This window comes from Lissotriton helveticus, chromosome 11 (assembly GCF_964261635.1).
Source record: "Lissotriton helveticus chromosome 11, aLisHel1.1, whole genome shotgun sequence".
Classification (NCBI taxonomy): Eukaryota; Metazoa; Chordata; class Amphibia; order Caudata; family Salamandridae; genus Lissotriton; species Lissotriton helveticus.
Window position 1 is genome coordinate 102,751,230 of NC_136072.1, and position 15,565 is coordinate 102,766,794.

Consider the following 15,565-nt stretch of genomic DNA (forward strand, 5'->3'; position numbering starts at 1 on the left):
GGATGGCAAGAAATTTCATGTGTATCCAGTGTCTGGTTCCTCATGAAACCTGTTTTTAGCAGACTTCTGTCTCTGGGTTTATTGTGGGCACAATGGCAGCTCCAGACTAGTTTAAGAGTTGGGTAGGGGAGGACGCTGGGCTTACCATAGTAAACTCCCCTCACATACCCTCAGTCCTAACAGCTCAGTTAATTGTGGACAAAGACTTTTTTCTATCTTGAAAATGCCCAAAGTGAGTATGGTTACCCCACTGATTAGGGAGTGGCCTGGAGTCATTCCTACCCACTAGCTCAACGTGCAACTCTAGGCACCCACTTCAGATTACTATTTGACCTGTGGAAGAACAGAAGCAGACTGGACCTACTATCTGTGGCCTGAAAGGAGCCCTGAAGTACTAGCCATGCTCCCTTTTAAACCCAGGACCAAGAAGTGCACCCTATGGCTGACCTCCTGTTCAAGCTGCAGGAATACAACTAGCTTCAGGAGACCTTCCCTGCAGCTGCTTATCTGACCAGTAGCAACTAGAACTGGACTGAACCCTGCTGTCGGCCTCTGACTGACAACCTGTGAGTCTTTAAGTGCCTCCCTTGAGATCCCGCGGGTTTAGATGTGTACTCCTGGGTGGATTTTGATTAATCATTTAAAAATAAATTACTTCCCACCCTTAACACCTATAAACACCACAACACACACCTAAATTTAATTAACCAATTACCATAATTAATTACAAATTAATTATTTTTAATTAATTTACAACCAATTATTAATTAATTAATAATATATTACTTTACACATTTAACACTATAGCATCTCAATTAAACAAATATTATTAAATAAAAAAGAATCAATCACTTTAAAACGATTAAATTACTTCCCACCCTATTCCACTATAAACCCACAGCCCGTTACAGAACTAAAAACACAAAGTTCATTAAAAAAATCTTAATAACTGCTAAAAATTTAACACATATATTAAAAATACAAACAATTCTTATTAAAAAATACAACACATACATATAAAATATATACTAAAATACATAACATTAATAAACAAACAATATTTTTAAAAACTATATTTTTGCAAATGATATCAAACACTTCGATATTTTTAAAATTGATATTACTGACATTAAGTCGAAATTCTTGCCCATGATATTCTTGTTGTCGATATTTATGACCCAATATATTTGCAAATCGATATTTGTGATTTGATATTCTGTCTCTGCACCATAATTCTTACATGGGAAAAGCATGCTAACAATGAGAATGCAGGAGACTTTTCCAGATGTTAAATTTGACCATCCATAATATAAATCTGTTACATCCACGAATGCGGGAAAGGCACCTCACCTTCCTCTAACATTGTTTTTCTTTAGCTACATGGAGATGCTTATGTTTCCAATATATGATCTTGTCACATTTAGAGGCCATTGGGAGTCATAAAGAATGGTAACTCTATGAGAGATACTACCCTGCATGATCCCCATTCTGCTAGGTGTGGGAACAAATCAGATAAAACTGAATGCATTGGGTGATGGGAGTGGTAATTCAGGGTCAAGCATATTATTCCCCATTCAGGGTCTGAGGATAAATAATGTCCGTAATAGGGGAGTGAATCCCACCTGGAATTGGGAACTACGGCCCTGTAATCCTCCAATTGCACTTACAGTCAGTCCAGAGGAAACCCCCATAGTCGCATCACTTACTAATATTTCAAAATAACATGAAAACCAATTACACCATTTGCTTTCAAAGCTCTAGAGAACAATGGCATTGGTATACCTGGTTGATTTTAGCATTGACTAAGAAGAGCATATCTCAATTAACATCAATTTTCAATAGACTGGTGATGATGAGTCTACAACATAATTTTTGTGGTGAACCCAGCTATAGGCACTATTATTTCCCATGTTCATGTTCCTTCCTCTGAAATGTGTTCTGACCTCTACTCTTTGGGATTGAGTGAGCAGTGTCCGGTGATTCCCGGTGAACAACTCTGCAAACAGAAGAACACTGGAGAGGTAGATGAAATATAGTATTCTACTGAACTTTATTGGCCAATTTTCAGGTCATACTTGTAGCTGTGAGGAGCACTCAAGCAGCCCTTGCCAACATTATTTTGATGGATTTATCTGGAATACAAATGTATAATAAATTGGTCCAAACACCACATTTTGGTTCCAGATCTTTAGGGAGCCATTTAAATAAATCAGAGTATACAATTTGTTATGATCACCAACAATTTCTCAAAATGTATATAGGTACTACCTTTATCTACGCCTTCCACTTCCGTTCATTTTCCTAAAAAGAAAGTACCAACATGTGAGAATGAACTATGCAGCTTTCACAATTTCAAATTGATAATTGCTTACCCTTTCTCTCTCATTTTCAGTCCTCGTACAACAACACCTCCTACTCCAGCACTGCACTTCTATATTTACATCTCTTGATTTTCTTTAATGTCTTCTCTGGGTTTCACAATTAAAGTCGATATATCATGACCTCATATTGATCTCATATATCCTCATTATTGACCTCATAGTCATGAAACCAACCACCTATTTAATATTCCTATGTATGTACGCCAAAGCCTTAGAAACTACTTTGGGTAGATATGCTCTTTTATCATTAAATAAGTGCAAAATATTAACTTTGGTAAGATGACAACTGAGTGTATAGAGGAACCCAATGGAACATTCAAGTCTTTTGGCTAAAAGTAAATATCTGAATTAGAGCGTTCACTGAGCTATTTTGACAGATTTACAGTGGCGGCTCCTCCGCTGAAACAGAGGAGCGTTGCCACACTGCTTTTCAGAGTTGGAAAAAAGGAAAAATAAAATGACAATATCACGTCATTATTATCATTTTATTTTTCCTCATGTAGGCAAGTTTTAGGGCAGAGTGGGCGGGGCTGAACTGTCTCACAGCCAGCAGGCGGAGAAGTGGTTCATGCACCTAAGTGCGCATTACAGCCAAACAGTCATGCACACTTAGCATGTTCCTCATCAAGCTGTAATGCACAGCCTGGGTGGAGATCATGCCCAGGCTCCCAATCCTCAACAGTACAACGGTAAAATTTTAAGGAGCATTGTCCAATATTAAAAATTCTTGTGAAAAAACCTTCAGAGGTAATTGTCTGATTCGTGTGATATTTTCATGGTTAATGTTACAGTGTCATGGATTGAGGGTGCACCTCAGTCTGGTATGCTAGGTTTGCCCTACTATCATATTCACTTCAATTAAAAACCTTATTAAATGCCATTAAGTTTTTGACTAGCTTCTGAAATTCTCTTGCTTGGATGATATCTTTGGGCATGCCAGGAGACCTCTCAAAATATTGTGCTAACTCATTCAAAAACATGCATTCTCAAATATACCCAGACTATTTATGTTTAGGTATTTCGGTACCACCTCCCTTTTGCTCTGCTCTGCCTCCTATGTCAGCACTCTATTTCAGATTCCAAAAGCTGGGGGGGGCTTCAGCATGGCATCACCACCGTAACCTAAGGAATAAAAACGGGCATAAATGTAGTACCCACAGTACCCTTCCCACAACACTTCCTGGACTTCTGGAAGCCAGAAGACTATTGCAACCCGGGCTCAAGGGTCGAGGTTGCTGTGCAGGGGCAACCAGGCTCCAGGACCAGGAAGCTGATTGGTGCATTCATGCCCCATCTGATGTGCGTAAGTGCCATCCCAATTCGCAGTGACCATGTTTGACCATGTTTGGCTTGACAATGTTTTTTATGTCATGACCAAATGGACAACCATTCCCGTTCTACAAACAATTTCGACAGAGCAGGATTTCTGTGAAGGTGTGAACAAGAGAAGATATCCACTTACCTGTTTTCTTTTGGTTAGCAGCCATCTTCTGCCTTGCCAAAAACTCCAGTGTTACTGCAGCCTACAGAGTAAGAAGCACAGAAGACTAAAACGGTAAACATCCATTACAACGACTGCGTTACAATGCAGTCCATTACCCCACATTTTTTACTCCATAAAAACGTTTACAATGCAGGGCTTTACACCGCAAACCATTACAACGGATTCCCCATTACAACACCCCGGTGGAGGTAGAATAGTAAATTGAGTTGTAATGGATAATGCGTTGAAATGGACTGTGTTGTAAAACCCTGTGTTGTAAAAGATTTTGCAGAGTAAGAAATGCGGGATAATGGCATCCGTTGTAAATGCATGCAGAGTAAAGATTGTGTAAGGTAATACACAGATGCCTGTAGTTTAACCCCTTGGCAGCGCCGCCCATTTTGCGGCAGAGCGGCACTTCCGCAAATCGGGCGGGGCCGCGTTGGCCATTGGCTGACGGGAGCACCAGCGAGGTAGTGCTGCCGTCGGCAAATGGCCGACAGCAGCATGGAAGGGGTTAAGGTAACGTACCTGTTAATTCAACGCACATCAGCAGTGGGACAATCTGCAAAAAAAGATAGAAGGGTTACAGCAGCAAACCTATGTTTGGTACACATGGTTAAATTGCAAATATGAAGCTGAAAAAAAGCTTCTGCTGAGTGCAAACTCCTGAATTCTGAGTCTGAGCTTGTTACAAAACTTGATAAGGAGCTTTGTTTACAAACGTCTATGCTATGGAGAAATAATAGCATTCAACACACCAGAGATCACACCCGTAAAACAAAACGTAAAATATTTTGGCAAAGACGTTTGACCTTTTAATAGAGGTACAACCTAAGAAGAAGCAGGCAGTACATGAAACCGATTGTGGGCAAAGGCATTGCATTTGCTTTACCAAGTGAAAAGGAGCTGGACCTTGCAAGTAGACCACCGATTGACCATAGTATTTACGGCATGGAAGAGGAGGAATACTAGCAATGGAACATCCCTGAGTGACGTGCCTCTCCGAAGACCAAAGCCCTACTCTTGCAAGAGTATGACCTTGAAGACAAGACACCACCACGTTCTCATTCTTACCTTTTACTTTCCCTTTCCTCTGCTGTCCTTGTGTACACCACAAATTAAAGTCTATTGCGTGGCAGGGCTGGATTGATGGGTAGTTGGGATACAGCAACCCAGTGGATTCATGTTGGTATCTAAAGGAAAAGGCACAAAGTAGTGCACAGTTCTTCACAAAGACAACTGGACCTGCTCCCTGTGGCCTGAGAAGAGCCTAGGAGACTGGACCTGCTCTCCGTTTTGTGCCCAGGACAAAGGAGTGGACTCCAAGGGTCATAAGGCTGACCTTCTTTTCAAACTACAGGGATACAACAAGCTACAAAAGGCTTTTTCTACAACTGATCAGTTGCAACTGGAGCTACCCTGGATCCTGCTGTTGGCCTCTGCTGGAGTGAGCCTTGAACCCCATGCTCCCATGCTGTACTCAAGGTCCTGGAACTTAGCATGTGTCAAAGTGCACTCCTCCTAAAGTTTCCTGAAACCTGGGGCATAGAAACATGTTGTCTTCAAACACCTTCAGAGGACCAGGATCAATCTGCTAAGCTGATCCAAAGAAGGTGCATTGTCACTGGGTCAAAGATTTAGGTTGGTCCTGCGTTGTGCTTTTTCAAAGCAGAAATTCCAATTTAGCGGGATGAGGTATCTGCCCTCATGGAGCACTCTTCATCTGTAGTCTGCTGCCTTCACTGCAGCCTCATCCAGCGGCTATCTAGTGACGTGGAGCCCTCTTCTACCACAGCTTACTCCCTCATCCTGCTAAGGATTTTTAACCTCCATTTTCGAGATCAAGGGCCTTATTACGAGTATGGTGGGCCTAGGACCTCCATACTCATGTTTGCAGTGTGACCACCACTATTGCGGGTCTGTTCAGCGTATTTCAAGTGTGGTGGTTGGACCGCCACTGGACTGCCGCGTCCGCCAGGATCCAGGATCCCTGAGGGGGGGCGCAGCAGAAAGGGGCAGGAATATGCTGGTGGTGCAGCTGTGGCACCACAGAGCACATTCTGAGTTGTATTTTCACTGCCCATTTCATGGCAGCGAGCCTGCCATCAAAAGGGTGGTGGACATGCAACTAAGGGGGCCCTAACCTGGTCTTCTGGTACTTCTAAGCCTGAGAGTGTATGTTGTACTCTCCCTGAAATTGCACATGGTGTGGCATGCATGACTTGGTGCATCCCACAATGTGCAGGAACATGCTGCAGGTGCTGTCATGTGGCGGTCTGCTGTTAAGGCTCTCTAATAAGCCTAACACAGCCACCGCCATGAGACTGCAGCAGCACTGCCACAGCACCACTGCAGCACTGCTCTGGATTCAACTCAGAATGCGGCGGTGCAGGTGCACCACAGGCTTGGTGGTCGTCCTTCCAGTGCAGTGGTGGCGGTGCTGCAGGAGGGCTGCCAAACTCATAATAAGGCCCTAGGTCTGAAGGTAAAACGTGGTTTAAATATCTGACCATCGCAGTCAGCCTTAACTTACGCCTAGGGACCTGTCAAGCTCACCCAGTTGGCAGTTGGCATTACACACTTTTTTGTGCTTTTTTTTACAAGAAAACATTAAACATTCATAGCTTGGGTTTCAATTTTCGGATGGTTGTCATTTAGCTGCCATTTTACGCATTAAAATATTCTCTATTTTTCTGAATTGGCTTGGGAGTTTCCTTATATTGCATTTTGACTTCATTACTGTTTTGTTACTTCATAAATCCTTTGCACATTGCCTCTCAATTAAGCCTGGATGGTCAGTGACATAGCTATGAGGGGGTTGAGCATGGGTTAATGTAATGTTTTTGAGGGTTGTGTTTATTACTTAAGCTGGGTGCTCACCTGCCTCAACTAATATAACATTTTCTTACATCTATGAAATGGATCTCTGGGTGAAGTGATACTTTTGAGATTGCAAGGAAATATTTATCTTTGATTAGGTTTAAGACATCTGGCTTTGTTGATTGCGGTATTATGATTTATTTTCAGATACAGGAGCACAGAGCATTCAGTGTGTGGGGATGCATTAGAGGTAACAGGAGGGGAGGAATGCTCCAAAGCATTGTTGATTGATGGACAGAATGCAGAACAATGTCATGCATTCACTCCAGTACAGAGATCTGGGTGTAAATCCATTATTTTATTCCTACCATGCCATTCCAGTTTGGACACAACCATGTGCAAATCAGTCTGGACCCTGTACCCAATGGGAACAGTCCAGCCCGAACTGCCAGGCCAGGTCCTCCCAGGACTGGAAACAAGCATCCTAGGACCGGTTTTGGGCTTTCAGCCCTCATCAGCCAGGATAGCTTGGCTCCAGTGGGATGGAGAGCATGTAACCCACGTCTGGGCATACCCGTCGCACTCGGGGTGACAAATTCAAAAAGGACAATTGATGGACAGAATGCAGAACAATGTCATACATTCACCCCAGTACAGAGATCATGGGCCTAACTCCATCGTTTTTTTGCTCACCATGCCATTCCAGTTTGGACCTAGCCATGTGCAAATCAGTCTTGACCCTGCGCCCAATGGGAACAGTCCAGCCTGAAATGTCAGGCCAGGTCCTCCCTGGACTGGAAACAAGCCTCCTAGGACTGGTTTCGGGCTTTCAGCCCTTGTTAGCCAGGATAGCCTGACTCCAGTATCATGGAGAGCACGGGAACCACGTCTAGGCATACCCGTCCCACTCGGGGTGACAAATGCAAAAAGAACAATAAACTGACAGAATGCAGAACAATGTCATACATTCACCCCAGTATAGAGATCCGAACCTAAACATGGGTCCCTTGCTCACTTTGCCACTGGATTTAAGCTAACCATAATAATAATAAATGGGGTGACACAATATAAAGTAAATTGAACTGGGTATCAATCAGTAAGGAAAATAGTTGGTCCTAGACAATCCTATTTACACTAAAAGATACTAACAGCAAATGAAAAATAAGAAAAATTTGCATGGCTGTGGTAAGCGATTGAATCATATAGTTGGAAGAGTATGTATTAACCAAGCACATTCCACAAAGGTGACTTTTAGGGAAAGGCACCCAAGAGGCAACTTAATTGTTAAACATTAGTTTATTTAATGATAAATCATGCACATTAAATGAAGAACATACATAAACAAAGCGGCATGGTGTCCAGCATGTAATGTTCAGGTCAATGTGGCCCGTAACCCTACTGTAGTAGGGTTACTGGCCACATTGGGAATCATAGCCGGAACCCTCGCAATTCAGTGATTTTGAACTGCTCTTTTACAAGTGTTCTTGATGATCTTTATCCTTTCTCTTTCCTTTACCATGAACACCAACTTTCACTTCCTTCTCCTTCCTTGGAAGTAACCTTCTGGACATTACATGCTGAACACAATGCCCCTTTGTTTATATATGTCCTTCATTTAATGTGTATGATTTATCAATATATAAACTAATGTCTAAGAATTAAGTTGCCTCTTGGGTGCCTTTCCCTAAAGGATGCTTGTTTCCGGTTCAGGGAAGACCTGGCTTGGCAGTTCACCCTGGACTGTTCCCATGAGGCACAGGGTCAAGACTGATTTGCAAATAGCTGGGTCTAACCTGAGGTGGTGAAGTGAGCTGAAGAATGATGATGGATTTAACCCAGATCTGTGAATTGGGGTGAGTGTCTGAAAAGTTTCAGCGCTCCGTCCATCATCTATTTGTGTTTTTTTTTGTATGTGTGATTTGGTCTCTTCAGGAGAAGGTGTTTTAAGTGAGTTGTAAGGGGGAGGCAAGATAGCAGTAGGTGGTGGATGAGAGGTCAGTGCTCCCGTTGGTGGAAATAGCTGTAGTGAAGTATAGGGCAAGCAATGTCACCTCTCATGTGAGTCATACATCTGGGTGGTTATTTCTTCCTACTGTTGTTTTGGGGATGTTATTTATTATTATTTTAATATTTATGCATTTTTTTATAGTGCATACTTTATCCTATGGTGTCAGAGTGTTTTAAAATAGAAGCAAGTACATTACATTAGGACTTCAGAGTGCATGGATTACATATAAGATATGAAACAGATACATGAGTCTAAATACAAAAAGAAAACTTTACAATGGTGTGTACGAAAGGTGTTCAATTTAAACTAACAGTGTCGATATATATCTGCAAGTATTGGTGGGATGTGAGCACAAAGAGTATTGGTGGGAAGTGAGCGCAAAGAATATAGATATAGCAAAATGATATTATATAGCATAGCATTATGATCTTGACTGGTTGGTTAGTTCGAAAATACGTCCAAACTTCATCCAAGGGCCCCAGCCGCTAGCCCTGTCCCCACGATCATGCTACATAGGGGGGAGCAAGCCAGGCTGTACTCTACGTGCCTCAGTTGGGACAACCTTCCCGGTTGTCCCCCGGCACTGCACCGGGCATCAGGGAGGTGCAGCAGTCTGACCTCTACACCGAGGGTCGGTTGAGCGCCGCAGGCTGGGGGATACTGAACCACAGAGGCGCACAGCTATGGTCTCCTCACCTCCAATATGGCGCCATAGTTTCACAGAACCCCGTGCTGGCAGGTGGCAGCGTTCCAGAGACTGGATAGTTGGCAGCAGCCCACCGCCGCAGTTGGTCCCGGATTGTGTTCATCCACTTCCTGTGGGACGGGGACTCGCCTCTCCCCCGAAGGGGAACAGGAAGAACAGGGACAGCAGTGCTGGTGGCCACTTGTAGGCACTCAGCAGGCAGCGGAGGAGGTCATCAGCAGGCTCTCCCACTCCAGCTGATACAGAGGGGCAGGAAAACAGGACGGCAGTGGGGCCCTGCAGCTAGAGCTGCCCAGACTCTTGTTCCCTTGGTTGCCAGCAGGGTGCAACTGGAAGGATAATGAAGCTGGCTGAAAGAGGAAGGCCCTCTGGTTTCATTTTCATGGAGTCCATTTGGGATAATCAAGAGCTTGTAAAGCGGAGTCTGGTAAGCTCGTGTTAGCAGTGTTACTGCTTTTAGTGATATAATCCACTTTTAGGACCTTTGGGGTATTAAACAGTGTGCTGAAGATATAGAGACTGACATCAGAGGATTGGATTGTGATCCTATCATTTGTTTACAGTGCGATGCATAACTCATATTTCTGATTATTCTAACCCAAAATGATTTCTTCTTATAATGGATTTTTGTGTTCTTCATAAGCAAGGTTTAAAAATCAAAGTACATTGGCTCAGGAGTGAATGTCCTTAGGAAAACGGGTAGGTCAGTTTTAGTGGTGCACAATCTTAGACCGTCATATTTGTCACTGATTAGGGTTCTAAATTTGACCCTCAGGGTTCAGAGTTTGTGGTATTTGAGGATAGTTTTGACTAGAAAGGATTGGTATCAGTAAAATGATTAGGATTACTGTGATATTATTACATGCGTTCTGGTTGCAGATCTGGCCTGCCGTTCTCATTCCTTTAGGTTTGGTAGCCGCAATAAGATTGGAAGATATGTAGGCAATTGATATTATAGAACAAATTCAGAATATGACAGGCACAAAATGCTGCCTTGGGGTAGCACTCAGTACAGAGAGAAATGGGATAGTAAAATGTCACATTAGAGGTAACTGTGGGGAACATCAGTATTACCTCACATTTGGTTTACAAATCATTGAGGTACAATATCAATCATGGGGAATCATCAGCCTAAAGATATTGACAAGAGTACTCATCTCATTTGGATATAAATTCATTTTTAAATGTTAAACAAGGTGCAAACTCACCCCTGTAGCACAGTAAGGACTATTGTGGTGGCATATTTAGGATCAAAAGCATTTTAGGTTGAAAAACAATTAAGTACACAATCAACCAGATTGCAATCTCTATAGGATCGCAGAAATAAATGAAGGAGCACAAGTCAAATTTAGTAGCCAAATGATGTTTATATCTAAAATCACATATTGGTGTATAATTGCCAGTGGAGCAGCACAAATAGGGTTGTGCAAATACTGACAGGATCACAAATAATCCCCCATTGATGTGCATGACATTTCACTTCACAATACATGCATTGTAATAGGTGCCACTCTCAAGCTAGGGCGACTCACACACCTATTTATTAATCAATAACCAGAAACTGAAATACTAATTAGGCCACATCCAAAATGTTAATGATACTTTCTTCAAGTAAAGCCCAAACCAAGTCAACAAGTGGCTAAAGAGTTCTGTTCTAAGGGCCTCTATATTTATCTATTTGGTGTTAATGAAATGCACCCACACAGACATCTAGGAAGTCTTAAAAAGGATGTTTTTGAATTATGATTTGTTTGAAGAAAATTAATGTTGTTCAGTAGTAGCATGAATAGGTTTACAGCTTTAACTAACAGCTGTATATTCCTCCAGTTAATCTTTAATTTCTAATGCCCTTTAAAGACGATTTTGCGAGCCTTTTTTTGAGGAAAAAAAGACACTTTAGTTTTGCTAAGCATCTGTACATCTAATTTTCCAATAATGAAATCACACAAATGCAAAACAGGCCGTGCATTTGCCAAATAGAAGAAAGATCCCTTCCTCGCAAGGTATTGCGCTTTTAATTGAAATTTCTGCTTGCTGTAAGCTCCTTGTAATATAAAAATAAATTAATGTGTAAACACAGTTGCACCTGTTAGTCAAAATGACTATAGTCTGCTTGAAATTAGATTCAAAGGAGTGATTTCTGCAGTGGAAATGAAAGAAGCAGATGCTCCCCGATTAAGAGTACAGTGCTTATGACAGGCGTGTGGTCCGCTGAACATTCCTCCAATCGCATAACAGATGTTCCACAATTTACATTTCAGCTCACTGTAGTCCCCACTCCCTACCTATATGGCAGAGGGACAAATTCTAGTTCTCTAATGACCGAAAACAACATTGATTTCCAGAGGAAAGCAGAAAATAAAGTTAAATTAATGTTATTTTACAATTTCAAGGGAAGAGCTTTAAATTATTTTGGTCGAATATGTGGAAAAACGTAAATTATATAATGAGACCTCGACTCACTTGTTCTCTGGTTCACCATGGTTTTTTAGGTCTCCTGGCGTTTAACAGCGCGTCAGCGCTGTGTCCGCCAGGAGATCTTTTGTCGCTGACTCTGCTTCCCAGGAGACAGCACCTGGCGCGCGCATTTTCTCTCCGAGGAGGCGATTAGAGCTGGCCACGCGCACGCGAACGAGCGCTGTGGCCAGCTGCTGTCTCCTGGGAAGCTCCTACACGCATGCGCATTCACAGAGACACAGACACACACACGAGCACCCATGCACGCACGCACGCACATACATACATACATACATACATACAGAGACACACACTCTCCCATGCATACACACACACACGAGTGCGCCGAGGCCCCCCCGCCGTCGCACACATACATACACACACGAGCATACACACACACACACACACACGTGCACCGATACCCCCTCCTACCTCCTACAACTAAGTTGTCCGGTCCTGTTCTCTTCCGTGCAGTCCTTGGATTCCGCCGGTTTCTCCTCTCGTTGCCCGCTGCCCGTCTCTGCCGGTCTGTGATCCCACTTCTGGCCGTTTAGCGCGCATGCGTGTGATTGCACGCATGCGCTTTCCAGATCCAGCGGCGAACACTACTCCTGCTTGAGCAGCGTTAACCCCATCGCTGCCAGCCAAGGCTGAAAACAGAGCAGAAGCAGCCAGGCAGCGGCTGCACAGCTCACTAAAGGCAGAGGGCACAGGCAGCTCAGAACGATGAAGCATCAATTGTATTTATTAATAGCAGCCACAGCAGGTCAGCTGCACTCCTATATACCGGCGCGCGCCGCGGGTTCAGGGAGGTACACTGGCAGGGAGAGCTATATCAATATAATACTATACTGCTGACTTTCAAAGGGGCTGCTTCCATTAGGACCGGAGTATCACGGGGTCAACTGGTGGCAATGGAATATTTATATACCTTATATAGCTGCCACCGAGCACTCAGGATGGTTTGCAGTGACTGCTAGGAGTCAGTGAGCTTACAGAGAGCCCCCTTTTCGGTCACAGGCTGCTCTGAAGACAGGCAGTAGCAGTAAACGGAGCTAATGTGCCTACTCCAAGGATCTGTGTTTGCTCTCCTATACTCACATGTTCACTTGTTTGATTTCACATGAGTTTACATGGCTTTTCATCCTTCTAAGGTCGATAAAATGAGTACCATTGAACAAAGGATCTTTGACCATTCAATAGCACAACTAAACTTTCAGTGAGCTTACAGAGAGCCCCCTTTTCGGTCACAGGCTGCTCTGAAGACAGGCAGTAGCAGTAAAACACACTACTGTGTGTGTCAGTACACTGTCCGAACACCGTTATCTTACTGGGTCATGTGGTATGGTAACAGTTATGTATTACACTGGTGGCCAAAGGAGCTAATGTGCCTACTCCAAGGATCTGTGTTTGCTCTCCTATACTCACATGTTCACTTGTTTGATTCCACATGAGTTTACATGGCTTTTCATCCTTCTAAGGTCGATAAAATGAGTACCATTGAACAGAGGATCTTTGACCATTCAATAGCACAACTAAACTTTCAGTGAGCTTACAGAGAGCCCCCTTTTCGGTCACAGGCTGCTCTGAAGACAGGCAGTAGCAGTGAAACACACTACTGTGTGTGTCACTACACTGTCCGAACACCGTTATCTTACTGGGACATGTGGTATGGTAACAGTTATGTATTACACTGGTGGCCAAAGGAGCTAATGTGCCTACTCCAAGGATCTGTGTTTGCTCTCCTATACTCACATGTTCACTTGTTTGATTTCACATGAGTTTACATGGCTTTTCATCCTTCTAAGGTCGATAAAATGAGTACCATTGAACAAAGGATCTTTGACCATTCAATAGCACAACTAAACTTTTCAGTGAGCTTACAGAGAGCCCCCTTTTCAGTCACAGGCTGCTCTGAAGACAGGCAGTAGCAGTAAAACACACCACTGTGTGTGTCACTACACTGTCCGAACACCGTTATCTTACTGGGACATGTGGTATGGTAACAGTTATGTATTACACTGGTGGCCAAAGGAGCTAATGTGCCTACTCCAAGGATCTGTGTTTGCTCTCCTATACTCACATGTTCACTTGTTTGATTCCACATGAGTTTACATGGCTTTTCATCCTTCTAAGGTCGATAAAATGAGTACCATTGAACAGAGGATCTTTGACCATTCAATAGCACAACTAAACTTTCAGTGAGCTTACAGAGAGCCCCCTTTTCGGTCACAGGCTGCTCTGAAGACAGGCAGTAGCAGTAAAACACACTACTGTGTGTGTCAGTACACTGTCCGAACACCGTTATCTTACTGGGTCATGTGGTATGGTAACAGTTATGTATTACACTGGTGGCCAAAGGAGCTAATGTGCCTACTCCAAGGATCTGTGTTTGCTCTCCTATACTCACATGTTCACTTGTTTGATTCCACATGAGTTTACATGGCTTTTCATCCTTCTAAGGTCGATAAAATGTTTACCATTGAACAGAGGATCTTTGACCATTCAATAGCACAATTAAACTTTTCAGTGAGCTTACAGAGAGCCCCCTTTTCGGTCACAGGCTGCTCTGAAGACAGGCAGTAGCAGTAAAACACACTACTGTGTGTGTCACTACACTGTCCGAACACCGTTATCTTACTGGGTCATGTGGTATAGTAACAGTTATGTATTACACTGGTGGCCAAAGGAGCTAATGTGCCTACTCCAAGGATCTGTGTTTGCTCTCCTATACTCACATGTTCACTTGTTTGATTCCACATGAGTTTACATGGCTTTTCATCCTTCTAAGGTCGATAAAATGAGTACCATTGAACAGAGGATCTTTGACCATTCAATAGCACAACTAAACTTTTCAGTGAGCTTACAGAGAGCGCAGAGTAGTGAATGCAGAGTAGTGAATGGAGAGTAGTGAGTAGTGAGTGCCGAGTAGTGAGTGCAGAGTAGTGAGTAGTGAGTGCAGAGTAGTGAGTAGTGAGTGCAGAGTAGTGAGTAGTGAGTAGTGAGTGCAAAGTAGTGAGTGCAGAGTAGTGAGTAGTGAGTGCAGAGTAGTGAGCAGTGAGTGCAGAGTAGTGAGTAGTGAGTGCAGAGTAGTGAGTGCAGAGTAGTGAGTGCAGAGTAGTGAGTAGTGAGTGCAGAGTAGTGAGCAGTGAGTGCAGAGTAGTGAGTGCAGAGTAGTGAGTAGTGAGTGCAGAGTAGTGAGTAGTGAGTGCAGAGTAGTGAGTAGTGAGTGCAGAGTAGTGAGCAGTGAGTGCAGAGTAGTGAGTAGTGAGTGCAGAGTAGTGAGTAGTGAGTGCAGAGTAGTGAGCAGTGAGTGCAGAGTAGTGAGTGCAGAGTAGTGAGTGCAGAGTAGTGAGTGCAGAGTAGTGAGTGCAGAGTAGTGAGCTGCCTCAAGTGAAGTACTCTGGTACCCAAGGATGACTAGCAAACAATATTATTCACAACGTTGCTTACTATTCAGCAACATTTGACAGTTTGCAAATCATCTTTATACAACAATTCAGAGTTTGATAACAAGTTAATGTAACACATTGTAATATACAATGCCAATAGCTCAAACTTTAAAGCTGGGAGACCTATTGCATTGTAAATGCTTGTCAGTTTATAGTGGTCTCTACATTTCCTAAACAGTTTTGTCAGAGTCTAAGAAAAAAGGCTGATTCACACAGATTTCTACTTACAAATTGTTTCAGAGGACACATGGGGAT